Here is a 9,112-nt window from a genome sequence, read left to right on the forward strand (position 1 = left end):
ACCTACCTGGGATGGACCTACCTGGGATGGACCTACCTGGGATGGACCTACCTGGGATGGGATTACCTGGGATGGACCTACCTGGGATGGACCTACCTGGGATGGACCTACCTGGGATGGACCTACCTGGGATGGGATTACCTGGGATGGACCTACCTGGGATGGACCTACCTGGGATGGACCTACCTGGGATGGACCTACCTGGGATGGGATTACATGGGATGGGATTACATGGCTCACCTCGTACCTACATGGGGAATAGACTGGCTATGGTTTATGGTCCTCTGCCCTGTATGGATTATGGAGCTGTAACTACAGTATGGAGTAAATAGGTGTTGCTATACCTTTCTGAGATATGGACTTGGCTGGTTGGTTACCTGGTGGCCAATTCTGTGTCATGGAACTGTTACATGGAGCCCAGGAAATGCATCTGGAACAAAGTGTTTCACAATAAGAGTTCAGATCACACACTGACCAATATGAAACAACGGGACCTTGGGATCTGTTAAACCCATGTCTCTAGAAGCGACAGTTTGAAACGGGACCTTGGGATCTGTTAAACCCATGTCTCTAGAAGTGACAGTTTGAAACGGGACCTTGGGATCTGTTAAACCCATATCTCTAGAAGCGACAGTTTGAAACGGGACCTTGGGATCTGTTAAACCCATATCTCTAGAAGCGACAGTTTGAAACGGGACCTTGGGATCTGTTAAACCCATATCTCTGGGAGTTTCTGGGTTAAACCCATATCTCTAGAAGCGACAGTTTGAAACGGGACCTTGGGATCTGTTAAACCCATATCTCTAGTTTGAAAACCTTGGGATCTGTTAAACCCATATCTCTAGAAGCGGGACCTTGGGAGTTTGAAACGGGACCTTGGGATCTGTTAAACCCATATCTCTAGAAGCGACAGTTTGAAACGGGACCTTGGGATCTGTTAAACCCATATCTCTAGAAGCGACAGTTTGAAACGGGACCTTGGGATCTGTTAAACCCATATCTCTAGAAGCGACAGTTTGAAACGGGACCTTGGGATCTGTTAAACCCATATCTCTAGAAGCGACAGTTTGAAACGGGACCTTGGGGACCCATATCTCTGGGATCTGTTAAACCCATATCTCTAGAAGCGGCAGTTTGAAACGGGACCTTGGGATCTGTTAAACCCATATCTCTAGAAGCGACAGTTTGAAACGGGACCTTGGGATCTGTTAAACCCATATCTCTAGAAGCGACAGTTTGAAACGGGACCTTGTCCACCATCACGCAGAGACATACAGTACTGTTGTAGCTTACATGACACGAGGTTCACTCAATACTCGTGAACAACCGGTGCAGATATCACGGGGACTTTTATTTTGGAAAAAGCCCTCTGGGAGATGTAATTCAGTGGACCTAGCTTGGACATGGTCTCCGGCTGTGTCTGGAACGAGGCTGGTCTCTACCTACGGTAACCATGGATACGAACACACAACTACGTAGTGTTGCTTCAACAGCGCTGCGGTATCTTTACAGTACCACACCAGTATTATCTATACCCTGCCTGTGTCTATTTCTATGGTCATAGATCTGCCGGTCAGTCTGTCTATATCTGTACCGTGATCTCACAGTATTGCATTGGTTTATTGTTGTTTATTATTCCTGCTTTTTTACTACATACAGTACCTCTGTCTGGCTTAACTGTCCAATCAGAGTTGGTTGTGTCTTTTGACTGGCCAATCAGAGTTGGTTGTGTCTTTTGACTGGCCAATCAGAGTTGGTTGTGTCTTTTGACTGGCCAATCAGAGTTGGTTGTGTCTTTTGACTGGCCAATCAGAGTTGGTTGTGTCTTTTGACTGGCCAATCAGAGTTGGTTGGGATGTGTTGTTGCCATGGTGTTGCCAATAACTGCCATTTTTAAAACATGTTCATGTTCAGTAGGAAAAGGTTTTGGAACGTTCTAGATTTAAAAAAATTCTATGAATAGAGCCGCTGTGATTTCAGTATTTTACATGTCAGAGAGGCATGTTTGTTTGATATTGAGCAAAAATATAAACACACCATGTAAAGTGTTGGTCCCATGTTTCATGAGCTGAAATAAAACACAAATGTTCCATATTCACAAAAAGCTTATTTCTCTCAAATTTTGTTGTACAAATGTGTTTACATCCCTGTTAGCGAACATTTCTCTGCCAAGATAATCCATCCACCTGCCAGGTGTGGCATATCAAGAAGCTGATTAAATTGTATGATCATTACACAGGTGCACCTTGTGCTGGGGACAATAAAAGGCCATTCTAAAAATGTGTAGTTCCCTGAGGGAGCGTGCAAATCTGCTGCTGCAAAAAAAAATCGATGTTTATTTCTCTACCATAAGCCGCCTCCAACGTCGTTTTGGTATGTCTATGTCTGTATGTCTAACAGGTCTCACAACCAGCTTCTCCGCCTGCGGGATCATCTGAGACCAGACAGCTGACGAAACTGACGAGTATTTCTATCTGAAATTAAGCCCTTTTGTGGGGACAAACTCATTCTGATCACTCTGACTGGCTCCCTAGGGGATTGGCCTGGCTCCCAAGTGAGTGGGCTTATGCCCTCCCAGGCACATCCATGGCTACGCCCAGTCATGGGAAATCCATAGATTAGGGCCACATGTATTTATTTAAATTGACTGATTTCCTTCTGTGAACTGTAACTCAGTAAAATCCTTTAATGTTGCGTTTTATATTTTTTGTGTGAACGTAACAAAATGTTGCCTGGCGGGTTCTAGAGTTGACGGTCAATGTTACGGTAACGTTCTGGAAACCTTTTCAGAACCTTTCTTCAACGTTGTTCGTTGGTTGTTTTTGGTGGGAGGGACTGGCTGCAAAATAACATGTCTGTGTTAACTCAGTATATGCATCCCAAACGGCACCCTAATCCCTAAATAGTGCACTACTTTAGACCAGAGCCCTATAGAACCCTATTCCCTACATAGTGCACTACTTTAGACCAGAGCCCTATAGAACCCCATTCCCTATATAGTGCACTACTTTAGACCAGGGCCCTATAGAACCCAATTCCCTATATAGCGCTCTACTTTAGACCAGAGCCCTATAGAACCCTATTCCCTATATAGTGCACTACTATAGACCAGGGCCCTATTCCCTATATAGTGGTACTACTATAGACCAGAGCCCTATTCCCTATATAGTGCACTACTTTAGACCAGGACCATATTGAACCCTATTCCCTATATAGTGCACTACTTTAGACCAGGGCCCGATTCCCAATATAGTGCACTACTTTAGTCCAGGGCCCTATAGAACCCTATTCCCTATATAGTGCACTACTTTAGACCAGAGCCCTATAGAACCCTATTCCCCATATAGTGCACTACTTTAGACCAGAGTCCTATTCCCTACATAGTGCACTACTTTAGACCAGGACCCTATTCCCTATATAGTGCACCACTAGAGGCCAGGGCCCTATAGAACCCTATTCCCTATATAGTGCACTACTTTAGACCAGGCCCATATTGAACCCTATTCCCTATATAGTGCACCACTAGAGGCCAGGGCCCTATAGAACCCTATTCCCTATATAGTGCACTACATTTACATTTACATTTAGGTCATTTAGCAGACGCTCTTATACAGTGCACTACTATAGGCCAGGGCCCTATAGAACCCTATTCCCTATATAGTGCACTACTTTAGACAAGGCCCATATTGAACCCTATTCCCTATACAGTGCACTACTTTTGACCAGAGCCCTATAGAACCCTATTCCCTATATAGTGCACTACTTTAGACCAGAGCCCTATAGAAACCTATTCCCTATATAGTGCACTACTTTAGACCAGGGCCCTATAGAACCCTATTCCCTATATAGCGCTCTACTTTAGACCAGAGCCCTATAGAACCTTATTCCCTATATAGTGCACTACTTTAGACCAGAGCCCTATTCCCTACATAGTGCACTACTTTAGACCAGGGCCCTATTCCCAATATAGTGCACTACTTTAGACCAGGGACCTATAGAACCCTACTCCCTATATAGTGCACTACTTTAGACCAGAGCCCTATAGAACCCTATTCCCTATATAGTGCACTACTTTAGACCAGGACCCTATTCCCTATATAGTGCACCACTAGAGGCCAGGGCCCTGTAGAACCCTATTCCCTATATAGTGCACTACTTTAGACCAGGGCCCGATTCCCAATATAGTGCACTATAGACCAGGGCCCTATAGAACCCTATTCCCTATATAGTGCACTACTTTAGACCAGGCCCATATTGAACCCTATTCCCTATACAGTGCACTACTTTTGACCAGAGCCCTATAGAACCCTATTCCCTATATAGTGCATTACTTTAGACCAGAGCCCTATAGAACCCTAATCCCTAAATAGTGCACTACTTTAGACCAGAGCCCTATAGAACCCTATTCCCTACATAGTGCACTACTTTAGACCAGAGCCCTATAGAAACCTATTCCCTATATAGTGCACTACTTTAGACCAGAGCCCTATAGAACCCTATTCCCTATATAGCGCTCTACTTTAGACCAGGGCCCTATAGAACCCTATTCCCTATATAGCGCTCTACTTTAGACCAGAGCCCTATAGAACCTTATTCCCTATATAGTGCACTACTTTAGACCAGAGCCCTATTCCCTACATAGTGCACTACTTTAGACCAGGGCCCTATTCCCAATATAGTGCACTACTTTAGACCAGGGACCTATAGAACCCTACTCCCTATATAGTGCACTACTTTAGACCAGAGCCCTATAGAACCCTATTCCCTATATAGTGCACTACTTTTGACCAGGGCCCGATTCCCAATATAGTGCACTATAGACCAGGGCCCTATAGAACCCTATTCCCTATATAGTGCACTACTTTAGACCAGGGCCCTATAGAACCCTATTCCCTATATAGTGCACTACTTTAGACCAGGGCCGATTCCCAATATAGTGCACTATAGACCAGGGCCCTATTCCCTATATAGTGGTACTACTATAGACCAGAGCCCTATTCCCTACATAGTGCACTACTATAGGCCAGGGCCCTATAGAACCCTATTCCCTATATAGTGCACTACTTTAGACCAGGCCCATATTGAACCCTATTCCCTATATATTCCCGTGCTTTTACACCTGCATTGTTTGCTGTTTGGGGTTTTAGGCTGGGTTTCTGTACAGCACTTTGAGATATCAGCTGATGTACGAAGGGCTATATAAATAAATTTGATTTGATTTGAAATTTGATTTGATATAGTGCACTACTTTAGACCAGGGCCCGATTCCCAATATAGTGCACTACTTTAGTCCAGGGCCCTATAGGACCCTATTCCCTATATAGTGCACTACTTTAGACCAGGACCCTATTCCCAATATAGTGCACTACTTTAGACCAGAGCCCTATTCCCTATATAGTGAACTACTATAGACCAGAGCCCTATTCCCTATATAGTGGTACTACTATAGACCAGAGCCCTATTCCCTATATAGTGGCACTACTATAGACCAGAGCCCTATTCCCTATATAGTGGTACTACTATAGACCAGAGCCCTATTCCCTATATAGTGGCACTACTATAGACCAGAGCCCTATTCCCTATATAGTGGTACTACAATAGACCAGAGCCCTATTCCCTATATAGTGCACTACTATAGGCCAGGGCCCTATAGAACCCTATTCCCTATATAGTGGCACTACTATAGACCAGAGCCCTATTCCCTATATAGTGAACTACTATAGACATGAGCCCTAGTCCCTATATAGTGCACTACTATAGGCCAGGGCCCTATAGAACCCTATTCCCTATATAGTGAACTACTATAGACCAGAGCCCTATTCCCTATATAGTGCACTACTATAGACCAGAGCCCTATTCCCTATATAGTGAACTACTATAGACCAGAGCCCTATTCCCTATATAGTGAACTACTATAGACCAGAGCCCTATTCCCTATATAGTGCACTACTTTAGACCAGAGCCCTATTCCCTATATAGTGCACTACTTTAGACCAGAGCCCTATTCCCTATATAGTGAACTACTATAGACCAGAGCCCTATTCCCTATATAGTGGTACTACTATAGACCAGAGCCCTATTCCCTATATAGTGGCACTACTATAGACCAGAGCCCTATTCCCTATATAGTGGTACTACTATAGACCAGAGCCCTATTCCCTATATAGTGGCACTACTATAGACCAGAGCCCTATTCCCTATATAGTGGTACTACTATAGACCAGAGCCCTATTCCCTATATAGTGGCACTACTATAGACCAGAGCCCTATTCCCTATATAGTGGTACTACTATAGACCAGAGCCCTATTCCCTATATAGTGGCACTACTATAGACCAGAGCCCTATTCCCTATATAGTGGTACTACAATAGACCAGAGCCCTATTCCCTATATAGTGCACTACTATAGGCCAGGGCCCTATAGAACCCTATTCCCTATATAGTGGCACTACTATAGACCAGAGCCCTATTCCCTATATAGTGAACTACTATAGACCAGAGCCCTATTCCCTATATAGTGCACTACTATAGGCCAGGGCCCTATAGAACCCTATTCTCTATATAGTGAACTACTATAGACCAGAGCCCTATTCCCTATATAGTGAACTACTATAGACCAGAGCCCTATTCCCTATATAGTGAACTACTATAGACCAGAGCCCTATTCCCTATATAGTGCACTACTTTAGACCAGAGCCCTATTCCCTATATAGTGCACTACTTTAGACCAGAGCCCTATTCCCTATATAGTGAACTACTATAGACCAGAGCCCTATTCCCTATATAGTGCACTACTATAGACCAGAGCCCTATTCCCTATATAGTGGTACTACTATAGACCAGAGCCCTATTCCCTATATAGTGAACTACTATAGACCAGAGCCCTATTCCCTATATAGTGCACTACTATAGACCAGAGCCCTATTCCCTATATAGTGGTACTACTTTAGACCAGAGCCCTATTCCCTATATAGTGAACTACTATAGACCAGAGCCCTATTCCCTATATAGTGCACTACTTTAGACCAGAGCCCTATTCCCTATATAGTGCACTACTTTAGACCAGAGCCCTATTCCTATATAGTGAACTACTATAGACCAGAGCCCTATTCCTATATAGTGCACTACTATAGACCAGAGCCCTATTCCCTATATAGTGGTACTACTATAGACCAGAGCCCTATTCCCTATATAGTGAACTACTATAGACCAGAGCCCTATTCCCTATATAGTGCACTACTATAGACCAGAGCCCTATTCCCTATATAGTGGTACTACTATAGACCAGAGCCCTATTCCCTATATAGTGGCACTACTATAGACCAGAGCCCTATTCCCTATATAGTGGTACTACTTTAGACCAGAGCCCTATTCCCTATATAGTGAACTACTATAGACCAGAGCCCTATTCCCTATATAGTGCACTACTATAGACCAGAGACCTATTCCCTATATAGTGCACTACTATAGACCAGAGCCCTATTCCCTATATAGTGCACTACTATAGACCAGAGCCCTATTCCCTATATAGTGGTACTACTTTAGACCAGAGCCCTATTCCCTATATAGTGGTACTACTATAGATCAGGGCCCCATTCCCTATATAGTGGTACTACTATAGACCAGAGCCCTATTCCCTATATAGTGGTACTACTTTAGACCAGAGCCCTATTCCCTATATAGTGAACTACTATAGACCAGAGCCCTATTCCCTATATAGTGCACTACTTTAGACCAGAGCCCTATTCCCTATATAGTGCACTACTTTAGACCAGAGCCCTATTCCCTATATAGTGAACTACTATAGACCAGAGCCCTATTCCCTATATAGTGCACTACTATAGACCAGAGCCCTATTCCCTATATAGTGGTACTACTATAGACCAGAGCCCTATTCCCTATATAGTGAACTACTATAGACCAGAGCCCTATTCCCTATATAGTGCACTACTATAGGCCAGGGCCCTATAGAACCCTATTCCCTATATAGTGAACTACTATAGACCAGAGCCCTATTCCCTATATAGTGCACTACTTTAGACCAGGACCCATGGGACTCAGGTAGTGCACTATAAAGGGAATATGGTTCCATTTGGGAGACAGATGTGTTTCAATTAACGTTTTAAGTATTATACTTCCAAATGGTTTCCTCTGAATAACCATGTAGAGTATTAAAACAGAATTTAATATAACATTAATATAACTTTATAAATCAAATCAAAAAATCCAATCTAATGTTATTTGTCACATACACATGGTTAGCAGATGTTAATGCGAGTGTAGCGAAATGCTTGTGCTTCTAGTTCCGACAATGCAGTGATAACCAACAAGTAATCTAACTAACAATTCCAAAACTACTGTCTTATACACAGTGTAAGGGGATAAGGAACATGTACATAAGGATATATGAATGAGTGATGATATAGCAACTTTGTTCCTCCTCCTCCACACACACACACACACACACACACACACACACACACACACACACACACACACACACACACACACACACACACACACACACACACACACACACAGACACAGACACAGACACAGACACAGACACAGACACACACACACAGACACAGACACACACACACACAGTAGGTGCTCCATCAGATGAGAGGACAGGTAACTGTTGTGGGGGTGGAAGCAGACACCGCATCAGGGTGTAACACAGTGTAAGCATATCAGGGTGTGTGTGTGTTGGCTAATGTGAGAGGAGACCGATTGCATGGAGGACAACAGACATTTCAGACCACGATTAACACCTGGTACACACACACACTACGAGGCTACACACACACACACCACGAGGCTACACACACACACTACGAGGCTACACACACACTACGAGGCTACACACACACACACACTACGAGGCTACACACACACACACACACACTACGAGGCTACATACACACACACACTACGAGGCTACACACACACACACACACACACACTACGAGTCTACATACACACACACACACTATGGGGCTACACACACACACACACACACTACGAGGCTACACACACACACTACGAGGCTACACACACACTACGAGGCTACACACACACTACGAGGCTATACACACACACACTACGAGGCT

Source organism: Oncorhynchus gorbuscha, linkage group LG25 (assembly GCF_021184085.1).
Source record: "Oncorhynchus gorbuscha isolate QuinsamMale2020 ecotype Even-year linkage group LG25, OgorEven_v1.0, whole genome shotgun sequence".
Taxonomy (NCBI): domain Eukaryota; kingdom Metazoa; phylum Chordata; class Actinopteri; order Salmoniformes; family Salmonidae; genus Oncorhynchus; species Oncorhynchus gorbuscha.